This window comes from Saccopteryx leptura, chromosome 5, assembly GCF_036850995.1.
Source record: "Saccopteryx leptura isolate mSacLep1 chromosome 5, mSacLep1_pri_phased_curated, whole genome shotgun sequence".
Lineage (NCBI taxonomy): Eukaryota > Metazoa > Chordata > Mammalia > Chiroptera > Emballonuridae > Saccopteryx > Saccopteryx leptura.
Genome location: NC_089507.1, coordinates 217654953 through 217669722, shown reverse-complemented (window position 1 = coordinate 217669722; position 14770 = coordinate 217654953). Strand labels below are relative to the sequence as shown.

General features: G+C 44.2%; 1 non-coding gene across 1 annotated transcript; it reads left to right on the top strand.

Moving 5' to 3' along the window:
* The first annotated feature begins 10149 nt into the window (after positions 1-10149).
* TRNAG-GCC (transfer RNA glycine (anticodon GCC)) lies at positions 10150-10225 on the top strand. Its single transcript has one exon. It is a non-coding gene; the product is annotated as a tRNA-Gly (tRNA).
* Positions 10226-14770: the final 4545 nt, after the last annotated feature.

Below are 14770 nucleotides of genomic sequence, written 5' to 3'. Positions count from 1 at the left end.
ATATTTCTTATTTTTTAATTTTTATTTATTTATTTATTTTTACAGAGACAGAGTCAGAGAGACAAATAGATAGGGACAAACAGGAACGGAGAGATGAGAAGCATCAATCATTAGTTTTTCGTTGCATGTTGCGACACCTTAGTTGTTCATTGATTGCTTTCTCATATGTGCCTTGACTGCAGGCCTTCAGCAGACCAAGTAACCCCTTGCTCAAGCCAGAGACCTTGAGTCCAAGCTAGTGAGCTTTTTGCTCAAACCAGATGAGGTTGTGCTCAAGCTGGCAACCTCGGGGTCTCAAACCTGGGTCCTTCTGCATCCCAGTTCAGCACTCTATCTGCTGCGCCACTACCTGTTCAGGCAGTACACTCTCTTTAGACTTCCATATTTTATTTATTTATTTATTTATATTTTTCTGAAGTTGGAAATGGGGAGGCAGTCAGACAGACTCCCGCATGCGCCCAACTGGGATCCACCTGGCATGCCCCCAGGGGGTGATGCTCCGCCCATCTGGGGCATTGCTCTGTTGCAACCAGAGTCATTCTAGTGCCTGAGGCAGAGGCCATAGAGCCATCCTCAGCGCCCAGGCCAACTTTGCTCCAGTAGAGCCTTGGCTGCAGGAGGGGAAGAGAGAGACAGAGAGGAAGGAGAGGGGGAGGGGTGGAGAAGCAGGTGGATACTTCTCCTGTGTGCCCTGGCACGGAATTGAACCCAGGACTTATGCATGCCAGGCCGATGCTCTACCACTGAGCCAACCAGCTAGGGCAGACTTCCATATTTTAAGTGCAGATCCTTTAGTTATGACCTCTCCTCCCATCACGAAACATTGCTTTGGGACTCTTAGCTACTCATGGATTTAAAGAACCAAAGATAAAGCTTCAATGACAAGTCATCTCAGCTCTCCAATTTACGGGTCCTTCTTAGACACATCAATGTACTAATTGTTCAAGACAGCTTCGACATACCCCAGCTGTTGTTTCTTAGTCCAATGGCCTGGTGTTTGGCCACACTCTTTCCTATTCCTCCTCCTTCTGAGCCCAAATAGTCCAATTTGACAGTTCTACATACGAGAAAACAAATCAATGAATAACTGAGGTGCGGGAATGAAGAATTGATGCTTCTCATCTCTTTCTTTCTGTCTGTCCCTATCTGTACCTCTCTTTGTCTTTGTTACAATAATAAAGTTTTTTTGAGACTATCAAAAAGAGTAAATTGTCCTTACAGAAAAATGTACACATGCATATACACACAAGGTCCTGTATTCAACTTTCATGAGTATTAATTTATTCAAGAAATCCAGGGAAAGAACCTTAGTTAGGCTCTGACTGAAATCTACAAGTAAACTGGAAATAAATGCAGGTGATAGCAGATTGACAAAAGAAGCAGAGAAAGGGTTTATTCTGGACATAAAATGCAGCAGTGCCACAGTAGATGGTGCATTCCTCAGAAAGATCCCAGTCTCCTAAGTGACAGCTTTAAACAGACTAGGACAGAATAGAATGGTAAGAGCTCTGGGAAATGTTTTCTGGGGTTCAAAGAAATTTATATCAGACAATGAGGCCAGAGGAGACTTCCTGGAGGCAAAGAAATCTGAGCCTACACCTCAGGGAGGATGAATCCACTAATCAAACATGGGGAAAGTGTGGAGAGAGAAGCAGAGAGGAGTTTATTTCGAGGAGGAAATGCGAGGTCTAGGAGGGTGGAACTGTCTACTGGAGTAGGGGGGAAGCCAGGGATGAGGATGGAGCTGTGGGCAAAGTCCAGGTCCAGTCACCTCTGTGCTTAGACCCTCCTGAGAGCTTCCCTGTCCATCTCAGGAAACACTTCATGCAGCTCTATCACGTGGAAGGAGGGTTAGGAGAGTGGAGCCTCATTATAATTTGGGGCAACCTTGCTTCCCCACATCCCATTTGAGTTTTTACAGTGAGAAAGATGGAGAAGCTGGAAGCATCTTCAAGTAGTATTTGCTTCCTGTATGTGCCTCAACCAGTCAAGCCCAGTGATTTGAACTTGCAACCTCAGCATTCCAGGTTGACGCTGTATGCACTGCGCCACGGCAGATCAGGCTACTGTTAAAGTTTTTGAACAAGTAGAGAAGGAGAGTGTTGGTCAGTGAATTTTTAAAAGTAGTGTTTTTTGAGTCTGCTCACTTTTATTGTTAAAAAAGGCACTGGGCAGCACCAAGGAGGTATATGTGATGTGTGAAATTGCAAATTACCTTCCTGCATGGGAAGGGCATTGTTATTCTAATGTTTTGAGAAGGAGAAGGTGAAGAGAGAAGCCATTTTTTTTTTTTTTTTGCAGAGTGAGAGCAGCAGATGATGGGCTTTTGCGAGCTCTGCTGAGATTGATGGGGCTGTTGATTCTAGGAGGAACTGTGGTAAGGTACCAAAGAATTTACAAATTAATATTAATATTTTAGGAGAAAGAGTCAGGTTTCTTGTCCTCTCCTTTCTCTAGAGAGTGATGGGAGAGCAATGTGGGAGTTTCCTGGCTTGCAGAGACATACTGTGTTGGAAACCCCTTTTACTAGGAAGCTTAAAGGGCATTTTATAATTTAGGCTAACCATACAGAGAGATTTTGTAAATATGATTTTTTATACTTGTGTGTGATTTACACCAGGTCAGGATGGCCGATAGCATTGTGTTGTAAATGGAGAGGAGGAAGGAGACTTGGATTCTCTCCCTTCCCCCACACCTGTAAGGAGGAAAGTAAACACCTAGCCAGGTGCAGAGGAAAAGGAAGAAAAGATTAAGCAAGCCCTTTCCTCTCCCCTCTTTCTTTCTTTAACGGGCGATTGACAAACACTTATTCAATAACACTGTGTAAGCTTCCCCTCCCATCCTGAAAATGTGTGATTAATGTCTATACTTCTAAACAAAGGGATGGCAGATGAACACTAAAAGATTTGGAAATGTCTTTTAATATGTAAAAGAACATTTTTTGCTATTGTGTTACCTTATAAGTTTTAATATATAGGAATGTCTTTTATAGATCCTATAAATGGATGTTATGAGTTTGATAATGATTATGTCGTGTCCCCCACTCCTTTTCCCATCAATCTGTGTTTGATCAAGTATATATCCAGGCTCAGGACTATATTCGATACTGCACGATGTGTGTCAGCTATACCCCGTGTTTGTCATATGCAGCTAGCTTATTAGTAAATCTCCTCCTTTTAATAAAACTCCTTAAAAATTCATTTAGGGCCTGATCTGTGGTGGCGCAGTGGATAAAGCGTCGACCTGGAAATGCTGAGGTCGCCGGTTCGAAACCCTGGGCTTGCCTGGTCAAGGCACATATGGGAGTTGATGCTTCCTGTTCCTTCCCCCTTCCCCCTTCTCTCTCTCTCTCTCCTCTCTCTCCTTTCTAAAATGAATAAAAAATAAAAAAAACAAAAAAACAAAAAAAATTCATTTAGACATGGTGTCTCTACATAATCTTGGCAGACGGTACTTTACAACATTTGGGGACTTGTCTGGGATCTGGTGTTTCTTGTCACCGGATAGAGACACCCAGATTGGCTAGTCTCTCCGGAGAATTGCCTGACCCCACTGAGGTCTCAAGGAGAGGTGCCAGCTGAGACTTCCAGGGCTCCTATTTTCCTATGGGGATTGGACAACTCTTTGGCAGACACTGCTGATCCCAAAATTCAACAATTCGGCAGAGAAATTGAGGAGGTAGGTGAAGCAACTCTTTTGCTTTGCTGAATTCTAGCTTTTCTGTTTGGGACTTGTCAATTTGGACTATTGCGTAGAGAACTGAACGTGGTCACACTCTCGCAATAGGGTCTCCAAGACCGAGATGTCAGTGGAGAGTTTTGTTTCCTGCCTCGGGGTCTTCTGGGAGACGTCTGGTTGTACTCTAGGAAGACAATTAGTGGGGACTGGGTCCTGTTTCAGACTTCCAGGGACATTTATACGTGCTCTCAGAAAAACTCATTAATGGTGACATTTGGTGATGCTCTCAGGAAGAGACCTGAGTAAGGACTGAGTTAATCAGTCCTGTCTCAGACTTCCAGGGATGCTTCTTGTGCTTGTCAAGTTCTCTTTCTTTGTTTTTAATGTTTCTGTCTAAAACCCCTGAGTAATTAGTGTGTAAGTGGGATCTCTGGTGCCTGAGCCTAAGCTCCTGTGAAGAATATGCCTGGGCAGCCACCTGAGAGGCCCCTGAATGGGGAACCCCTTCCTTTCTCTGTTGAGCTATGTGCCTAAATAATAAATAATCTGTTTTGTCTCTTTGTTTATCAGGAAAATCTCTGGTCTAATTTTAATTAAAATAGATAAAGCACGCTCATTTAAAATTTTAATTTGTAATTTATATATGTGAAGTCTTTGTTTAATGTTTAAATGTGTCTGTTTTTAAGGCCTGAATTAAGTTCTTGCATGCAAAAGTTGGAAATTTCTGGCTTTAAACCAGAGGGCAAAAGTGAAGGGAAATTCGTAAACCTCATAGGAGCTAGCGGCTGTCCGCTGGAGCCTGCAAATTATAAAAACAGCAAAATTCATAGAAGTATTAAAATTCTTAAATGGTTAATTGTCTGTACTGTAGATTCTCTGTTCATCTGAGAAATCTTTCGTGACATTTTATGCTTCGGACCTCTCTCCCCGCACCCATTAAATCTCTTTTCTTGGATCCAAGACCTCTGACTGGGGGCCCTCTGACTTGTCCCCTGAAGAATTTTTTCTTTTCTGTTGGCTCCTACTTCTTGTCTTGTGTATTAATTGACACCTCTATAATCAAACATCCTTTATTCTGAGTACTAATTATTATCTGTCTTATTTTTCTTGCCTTTATTGGTGTGCTAATTTCATGCTAATTTCTGCATTCTCCCTGACAGTTTCAATTTTGTAAATTAGTGGCCCTAGCTATTAAATATGGGAGGAGGGCCCAGTACACCAAAGACCCCCTTAGGTTGTCTCCTAAAGCACTTTCAAGAAGCCTATGGAGACAATTGAGGGTATGGAATTAAATGGTCAAAAGGAAGACTTCACACTCTCTGTGAATAAGAATGGCCAATTTCTAGGGTTGGATGGCCATCGGCCGGAACTTTTAATCCCCGGCTGGTAAGGGCAGTCTGGAACATCGTGACTGAGGATCCAGGCTGTCCTGACCAGTTCTCCTACATTGATCAATGGCTAAATTTAACAATGAACCGGCCTCAGTGGCTAAAAGCATGCCCCATATAAAGAGAGTGCCACGTCTTCCTAGTCAGACCAGATTTGAGTCTAAAACAGAATGAAAAAATAACCAAAGTAGTAATAGCAGCACTCTAAGAGATGAACTCTTTTAAGGGCAAATGGCCCCCCAGGGAGTAAAATAAAGAAGGAGGGGAAGGAACCAATTAGAGAAAAAGGACTAGGACTTCGTTAGGAAAGGATCAGTGTGCATATTGCAAAGAGGAAGGGCATTGGAAAAAATAAATGTCCCACATTACAAGCAGCCAAGGGAGGTTCTAAGGTTCTGAACCTTAAAAACTGACAGGGCAAAGGCGGGTGTTGGGTCCCCTCTAAGTTCCCCTACCCTTCCCAGTTCCTTCGTGTGGCATGATTGTTGTCTGACGTGGGGGCATGAGATTCACTGAGGAGACTCACTGCGTTAGCCATAATGGTGGAAAATTGTAAGAGAAGATTCTCAGGGAATTGTGGGGTTGCTGTGCCCCCAGGGAAATGGAAAACCTCCTGTGGGCTAGAGTAGCTCACTGTTGGGAAGGTGAATTTATGAAATTTGTGGGTTTTTTTTAATTTGCTGCTTTTGTTGTGGGAAATAGAGCTAGGCAGCTGCTCAGAGCGGGGCAGTTAGTTGCAGGTGGCGGATTGGATTGCATTCCTGCTTAGGAGGGGCCATTGTTCTGCTAATGGTTGCTGGAAAGAAGCGGGGAGGGTGCTGGAGTAAGGTGGCAGGGACAACTAAGTTTGGGGTGACTGGAAAAAGTATAGAATAAAAACTAGTTTTAGATATTCAGATGTCCACCTACTGAACCAAAAGAAGTTTTACCCATTTGAAAAATACAAGGTAGAAATAGTATTAAGAAAATTAGAACTCTTCTTCAAAAAATCTTAGAAAAAGAGAAGGGAACAGGATCAGGTAGTAATATTTAAAAAATAACAGACCTCAGGTGTAAACATTGTTAACTATAAGCTTCTTGAAATCAATCACATCTCCGCAAAGGAGAATGAGTAATAGAATTATAGGAAATAGAATTGTCAGGGACAGATCCTCCGGCTGCCTTCCCCTGCCCCCTTCCTGAGACTTGAAAGTCACATACGCCCTCCATAGGAACCCTGGTCAGCAAACTGCGGCTCATGAATCACATGCGACTTTAGGCCCCTTGAATGTAGCTCTCCCACAAAATACCATGTGCGGGCGCTACCTCAATAAAGAATGTACCTACCGCCCTGGCCGGTTGGCTCAGCGGTAGAGCATCGGCCTGGCGTGCGGGGGACCTGGGTTCGATTCCCGGCCAGGGCACATAGGAGAAGCGCCCATTTGCTTCTCCACCCCTCCCCCTCCTTCCTCTCTGTCTCTCTCTTCCCCTCCCGCAGCCAAGGCTCCATTGGAGCAAAGATGGCCCGGGCGCTGGGGATGGCTCCTTGGCCTCTGCCCCAGGTGCTGGAGTGGCTCTGGTCGCGGCAGAGCGACGCCCCGGAGGGGCAGAGCATCGCCTCCTGGTGGGCAGAGCATCGCCCCTGGTGGGCGTGCCGGGTGGATCCCGGTCGGGCGCATGCGGGAGTCTGTCTGACTGTCTCTCCCCGTTTCCAGCTTCAGAAAAATACAAGAATGTACCTACCTATGTAGTTGAACTTTAAGATTTGGCTCTCAAAAAGAAATTTCAGTTATTGTACTGTTGATATTTGGCTCTGCTGACTAATGAGTTTGCTGACCACTGGGTTAGGAATAGAAGCTTATAGTCCTCCACTGCTGTGTGAAAAGTTGTAGAAAATATATTTCCTATGTTAAAAATGTATGTGTTATTTCAAAAGTCTTTTGTTTGTTTTGGGTTTTTTTTGCTATTTCATAGCCTTGTGATGTAGAAATCTTGGATTAAATATTAGGGAATATGTAATGATTGTTAATGTCTTTTTATGTGATGTTTAGTTTATTATTATTTTTGAAGCAGTATTGTTCAATGTTAGGTCACCAAACCCAGAATTACAAATATTACTATTGATTGGCTTAACAGTAGAATTCTCAACATGATAGATAGAAAGAAAATAATAGAAAACAAATAACTAATTATGGTAGTAAAAACCATTTAAATTTTGAGCCCAAATTAAAAGGCTAAAAGAAGTGAACAAAAATCTGTTTCTCTTAAGCTTTTTAGAAAATATCTATTAGGATGCATAAATTACAGCATAAATAAAGTGTGTTTTCTTAAAATGTAAAAAGAATTTATAATTAAGTAAAATATAAAGTATTTTATAAAATATTAGTTATTTTATTTAGTAATTGTAACTGAGTTGTTAGAATGTAAGACATAAATGTGATAAGAAATAATTTAAATCCTTTTTTCCCAAGTAACTTATAGAATTAGAAAGCTCAGAATTTCCTTTATCAGGGAAACCTCAAGCCCTAGCAGGACTGTTAGAATCTGTAAAGAAATGAAGACCACCTCAAGAAAATGTTTCTAGTTGCCTAGCTTAAGTAGAATTCTAACAACCTCACAAGCAAGTGAGGAAGGTTTGGACACTTTCTACCAGTTTCTGTTAGCCAGGATCCAAGAAGACACTGGGGCAGTCAAATTAGCCTTTACATAGTAATCAACTCCAGAAATTAAAAAATATATAAATTTTTAAAAAAATGGTAGCATCATCAGCTGTTAGAAATAAATGAATGAATAAAACTAAGCATTTCAGAAGGGACATTGCTCCTCCCTCAATCACAGAACTCTGTCTGGCTCCTATGATGGCTGGTTAGTCAACGACGGGTAAGATTCCTGAAAACAGAGACAACCTAAGACAGGCACAGTTGAAGAGGGGCCATCAGGAGAAGCTTAAGAACTAACACAGGTGAGGCTCAAACCCTCACCCAACAATGCAGAGCCTGCTCCCCTGCAATAGTGGCTTTGATCCACTGACCAGGAAACCGAAAGAAGGGAGACTCCCCAGAGAGTCAAGAACGACCAAGCAGCTGAAGATGCTGCCTAAAACTAGAGGGGTTTTTAGGAAATTTTAGTGACTTTACTAAAACCCTTGTTGCTAAAGGTTTATTCATAACCAATTAGGAAAGGATTTTTTTAAAAATTTATTTGTTTATTCATTTTAGAGAGGAGAGGAGAGAGAGAGAGAGAGAGAGAGAGAAAGAGAAAGGTGGAAGAGCAGGAAGCATCAACTCCCATGTGCCTTGACCAGAGAAGGGCAGGGTTTCGAACTGGCAACCTCAGTGTTCCAGGTCGATGCTTTATCCACTGCGCCACCACAGGTCAGGCGGAAAGGATTTTGCCAACCGGAAAGGAATATTGATTTTAATGGGATGACATCAATAAATCAGGGTGCTACATATGTTCAAAGAAAACATTTCCAGGTTATCTTGTCATTCAATTATGTTGCATACCCATCACCAAAGTCAAATTGTCCTCTGTCACCTTCTATCTAGGTTTCTTTGTGCCCCTCCCCCTCCCCTTCCCCTCTTCCTCCCACTCCTCCCCACCCCCTTCCACCAGTAACCACCACACTCTTGTCAAAACTACAATGAGATACCACCTCACACCTGTTAGAATAGCTATTATCAGCAAGACAGGTAATAGCAGGAGGGACCGTCCTGCAGTCTGTTGGGGCTTCTGTGACCGAATGTTTTTTCTCCAGCAGAATCAAAGCCAGAAATGAACCCCTGCTCTTGCCAACTTCTGGCCTTCTCCCGGGAGCCACTGCCCAGCCAGCAGGTGCTTCCCATGTGCTCGGACATGTGTGACTTCTATCCGGGGATTCGGGCCTGTGGCAGCAGGAGCAGACTTTTTTTTTTTCAGAGTTGCTAGAGTGAAATCACAGAAGGTAAAGGCAGAGAAGATGGCTTGGGACTTTCATTTGTGAGGATGGAGGAAGAGGAAACCTCAGGCGCATTCCTCATCCTACCACCGGGACCTTTCAGGGAAGGTCATGCGGTGCTAGAAATAGAGCCCAGCTCAGCCCAAGGGGTAAGCCCTGTGCAGACAGACAAGGGGAGGAAGGAATCAGAAACCCCAAGATCCTGATCTGTGAGCTGTAGTGAATACGACCATACTGCAGCTTTGAATCAAATGTTATGACAAACCAGGTGACTTTCTCAGGGAAGAAGCCCTACATTTGCAGCCAGTGTGGGTGAGGCTTCACACATCACACCTTCTCAGATACCCAGGGGTGCACTCATTCACAGAGAAGCCTTTCCTGTGTGATGAGTGTGGCAAAAGATTTGGTGATAAATCAAATGTCACGGTACACCAGCGATGTGACTGGGGGTGAAGCCATTTGCGTGTCTCAAGTGTGGACGAGCATATGGTTCTAAGTCAGGCCTCAGGAGACATCAACGGACTCACTCGAGGGAGAATCCCTTCTTGTGTCTGGAGTGTGCATGAGCATTTGATGGTAAGTCACACCTCGGGACACACTTAAGGACCCACTCAGGGGATAAACTCTTCTTGTGCCCATAGTGTGGATGAGGATTTAGTGATAAGTTAGCCCCCAGGAGACACCAGAGGACTTGCTTGGGAGGGAATCCTTAGAAGTGGACGAGGCTTTAGCTGGAAAGCAGAACTTCTTAATCAGCAGAGGACACATTCAAGGACAAGCGTGCCATTTTTGTGGAGTGTGGGTGAAGCTTTAGCTACAAGTCTGATGTCATGAGACACCTAAGAACACATAAGGGGGGAAGCCTTGTGTTCAGAGATCACTGTCAAGAGTTCAGCAATCCGACCTCATCATGGTGGGAGTCGATCCAACCTTGCTGACACAGTGGCAGCAGGAAAGAAGCATTTGCACACCATATATATTTTTGGGGTCGTATCTGGGCATTTCCTTTGACAATTCTTTCCTTATTAGGGCTATGTGCATTCACTATTGTGAGGGGTCCACGGTATGATTCCAACAATACTGGAATTTCCCAGGCTACTTGATACCCTGAGGTCAACCAGTCTGTGACTATGTCTCTCCAGAATTACTCTAAAAGTAACCACACAGGCCCTGGCTGGTTGGCTCAGTGGTAGAGTGTCGGCCTGCCGTGCATAAGTCCCGGGTTCGATTCCCGGCCAGGGCACACAGGAGAAGCGCCCATCTGCTTCTCCACCCCTCCCCCTCTCCTTCCTCTCTGTCTCTCTCTTCCCCTCCCGCAGCCGAGGCTCCATTGGAGCAAAGATGGCCCCGGGCGCTGGGGATGGCTCCTTGGCCTCTGCCCCAGGCGCTAGAGTGGCTCTGGTCGCAACAGAGCGGCGCCCCGGAGGGGCAGAGCGTCGCCCCCTGGTGGGCGTGCCGGGTGGATCCCGGTCGGGCGCATGCGGGAGTCTGTCTGACTGTCTCTCCCCGTTTCCAGCTTCAGAAAAAAAAAAAAAAAAGTAACCACACAAATACCTCCTTGACCACTCGAGCCCCCTGTGTTCCTTTTAAGAAAATTTACGGCCCTGGCCGGTTGGCTCAGCGGTAGAGCGTCGGCCTAGCGTGCGGAGGACCCGGGTTCGATTCCCGGCCAGGGCACACAGGAGAAGCGCCCATTTGCTTCTCCACCCCTCCGCCACGCTTTCCTCTCTGTCTCTCTCTTCCCCTCCCGCAGCCAAGGCTCCATTGGAACAAAGATGGCCCGGGCGCTGGGGATGGCTCTGTGGCCTCTGCCCCAGGCGCTGGAGTGGCTCTGGTCGCAACATGGCGACGCCCAGGATGGGCAGAGCATCGCCCCCTGGTGGGCAGAGCGTAGCCCCTGGTGGGCGTGCCGGGTGGATCCCGGTCGGGCGCATGCGGGAGTCTGTCTGACTGTCTCTCCCCGTTTCCAGCTTCAGAAAAATGAAAAGAAAAAAAAAAAAAAAAAAATTTACCAGCAACCCCCAAAACAAGAGCTAGAGGCAATTATCAAGGCAACTGTACTTCCTACATCAAAGATGTTCCCCTAAGGAGTTCCTGGAAGAAACCCCGGCTAAAGAATATAACCCCCTTGCCTCAGCCCATAGACAGAGGAGGCTGGCTATGGTATCCACTGAAAGGGGCTAGGTCTATGAAAAAACTCCCTCATAAAAATCGTATTATGAGAAAATAAGGTGTGACTTATGAACAGGTGGGAAACAGAGGCGGAACACAAAAGCACCTTTCAGCCTTTACCTAAGCGGTTGCTCAACGCCCCCTAGCCTTTTCATACTGTAGTAGAGCATATAAAGGTAGGAAAGATTTTAATAAAGCAGTCAGCATACAAAAATGCTAACTGGGCTTCTCAAGCTGCACTTCAGCCTGACCGCAAGAAGGGAGATACAGAGGATTATATCAGAATATGCGCCGATGTCGGGACTGCATACATGCAAGGTCTTGCTTTTGCTACAGGCGTGAAGGCAAGACTTCCAGGACGATACTTTGATAAAAGGCAGAACAAACTAAAAAAGGAAGGTCAGGAAAGTACTGCTGCTCATGGGCCTTGTTTCCAATGCGGGTGTGTGGGACGTTTTGCTAAAGGTTGTCCTACTCCCTCTAGAGGTCAGTCTCAGCCTCCCCTTCCAGGGCAGCCAGCTCCTAAAACTCCGGACCTCTGCCCACCTTGTAGGAGAGGGAAACATTGGGCGAGTGAGGGTAAGTCTAAATATACTACCGAAGGGCAGGTGAGTCAGGGAAACGGACAACGGGGCCCTCCCCGGCCCCATCAGACAATAGGGGCGATGTTGGTTTTTCCTCAGCCAATTCTGATTCCAACAGGCCCAACATTGCCCAATTATCCCGGGCAACAACAGGCAGGGCAGGGCTGGACCTCAGTCCCACCTCCCAATTCGTATTCACTCCACAGATGGGACCTCAAGCTATACCCACTGGAATTTTTGGGCCACTTCTCAGTAACACAGTAGGACTCTTATTAGGCAGAAGTAATTTAACCAAGAGAGAATTTTTTGTTCTCCCTGGAGTTAGAGATTCGGATTATACAGGGGAAATTAAAGCAATGGCTCACACTCTGAGGAATATAGTCACTATCTCCCTTGACATTGAAATTACTCAATTAATCCTTTTATCTCTTTTAAGACAAGGCCAAACCCTGCAAAAGGGACCCCGATAAAATTGAGGATTTGACTCCACTGATGCTGCTTATTGGATTCAAAAAATAGGTCAGGAACGCCATGAAATGGAGCTAACAATACAAGGGTGCAAATTGAATGGTCTTTTAGATACCGAAACTGATGTATCTGTTATTGCTAAGCTACATTGGCCTCCTTTGTGGCCCACTTATGAAGCAGCCACAGAATAACAAGGTACAGGGCAGAGTAAATCCCCTCAACAAAGCTCTAGTTTGTTACAATGGAAAGATAAAGAAGGTCGTACTGGACTTTTTCAGCCTTATGAGCTCCTTGGATTGCCACTTAATTTGTGGGGTAGAGATGTTTTGTAAAATATGGGAGTGTTGCTTGTCAATCCTAATAGTTTACTCAGTACTCAAATGCTTGATTAGGGATTTTTGCCCTCTAAAGGTTTAGGGAAAGAACAGCAGGGAATTCTCTCCCCCATAGAAGTGGCACCCAATACCAGAGGGTGTGGATTAAGATATCAAAATTTAGCATAGGGGCCTTGGTAGCTCCTGCTACCCCAATAATGCATTATCCAGACCCAATTACTTGGAAATCAGATAATCCTGTATGGGTAGACCAATGGCCCCTTTCTCAGGGGAAACTGAAGGCAGCTGCTCCATTGGTACAAAAGCAGTTACAGCTTGGGCACATTGAACCTTCTAATAACCCATGGAATATGCCTATATCTGTTATTAAAAAGAAATTAGGAAACTGGAGGCTATTGCAAGATTTGAGAGCCATCAATAAGTCTATGGAAATTAAGGGTCCTCTCCAGCTAGGATTCCCTTCTCCTACTGCCATTCTATGGAATTTTCACCTTGTAATTATTGACTTGAAGAATTGCTTTTTTACTATTCCTTTAATCCCTCATGATTGCAAGCGTTTTGCATTCAGTGTTCCTTCACTTAATTTTTAGGCTTCCATGTAATGATGCCAGTGGAGAGTTGAGCCTCAAGGTATGGCTAACAGTTCTACCTTGTGTCAAAAATAAGTTGCTCAAGCTATCTCTCCAGTATGAAGAGAAGTGTGTGTGTGTGTGTGTGTGTGTGTGTGTGTGTGTGTGTGTGTATATATATATATATATATATATATATATATATATATGAAAAAAAGAAATAGAGTGGTTCCTAGAGAGGCCTCAAGGGAAAAGGGGATGAAGGTCATTATCTTCTGTAACTTCTTCCTGCTGAGTAGGGGCGGTGAGGGGTTATAGCCTCTCTATGGATGACCCTCAGTGAGTGGTAGAGAGATGCAGTGATGGTTTTTTGTCATGCAGGGGTGTATTTATAGGGTTCCAGATTTTTCTGTTTTGCGAGGGCAGGTTTCAGGGTTGGTGTTTAGGGTTGGGTAGATTTTTCCAATTTTCTGATTGGCAAAGGTCTGCATGCGGTTCTGTAAGAAACTAGTGTACAAATGTAAGAGGCAGGGTTCAAAAGTTAGAAAAATAAATAGGAGAGTGAGTGGACCAATGAAAGGCAATAGTCAAGACACCCAGTTTGTGCTAAACCACTGACTCCATGACTCGGTTTTGTTTTTTTTTACAAATTTGCTGGGCTTCAGAGAGAGAAAGAAAGAGAGAGGGAATAAGACAGAGCAGTGGCCAGTCACCCTGCCCTTAGACCTATTTTTATAGAAATTTTTAAAGGAACAAGGAGAGGAATTCCCTGTATAGCTCGTTTGGTCCTTAGATTGATGGGTAGTGTACTATAAACTGGAACAGGCTAATGGGGTGGGATTAGGTTGATATTTGGGGTGAGATAGATTAGGATACAGGTTTCTGTATAATTTGTAGGGATACACATATAGGTGCTGGTCCCACACAAGTAGAAAGCCCCTGATTGGTTGATACAGGATGAGAGGTGGATAGAGAATTGATGGACAAGGGGTTGGTTTTGTTTCTCTGTTTCTGAGCTCTAGATCGTCAGGGTGGAGGAAAAAGTCATCTCAATAAGTGAGGAGAGTAGAGGATTGTTACCTAGAGTGACTAATTAAACATTCTTTGAAAACCAGTTTTCTGACTGTTCAATTTTTTTTTTCTGTACAAATCTCCTACAGCCTGCACAAACCCTCTACAACTTACATAAACCCTCAGCTTTCATGAACTTTCTTATTCAGAAATACCTGGCTTTTATAACAACTTGCTTTTTCCTTTATCTTTCGATAGTATTTCCATACTTTATACCTTCTATTATCAAAACCATACAATTCCTTTTTAGTCAGAATTCTTGATTTAAAATCTTTAACCTTTAGTGACAATTAAGTTGACTTTCTTTTTACCCTAGTTTCCTTTTTTTCAAAGTCTGATTAAAAGAGTCCTTAGTTTCTTCATATATTCATCATACATAGACCAACCACCTTCCAGTTTGTGGTTAGAGTAAGGCATGCCCTTTTCCTACTTTAGCAGCAGTGGAAGTTGTCAGGATCATGGTGCGTGGACCTGTCCACATGAAAGTCAGTCCTTGGGTGATGTAATGCTGGAAGCGCCTCTTGGATAGTCTTTGAACAGTTTGCTGAGTAACCTGTAAATCCTGAAAGTACTTAGCGAATGGGTGGTT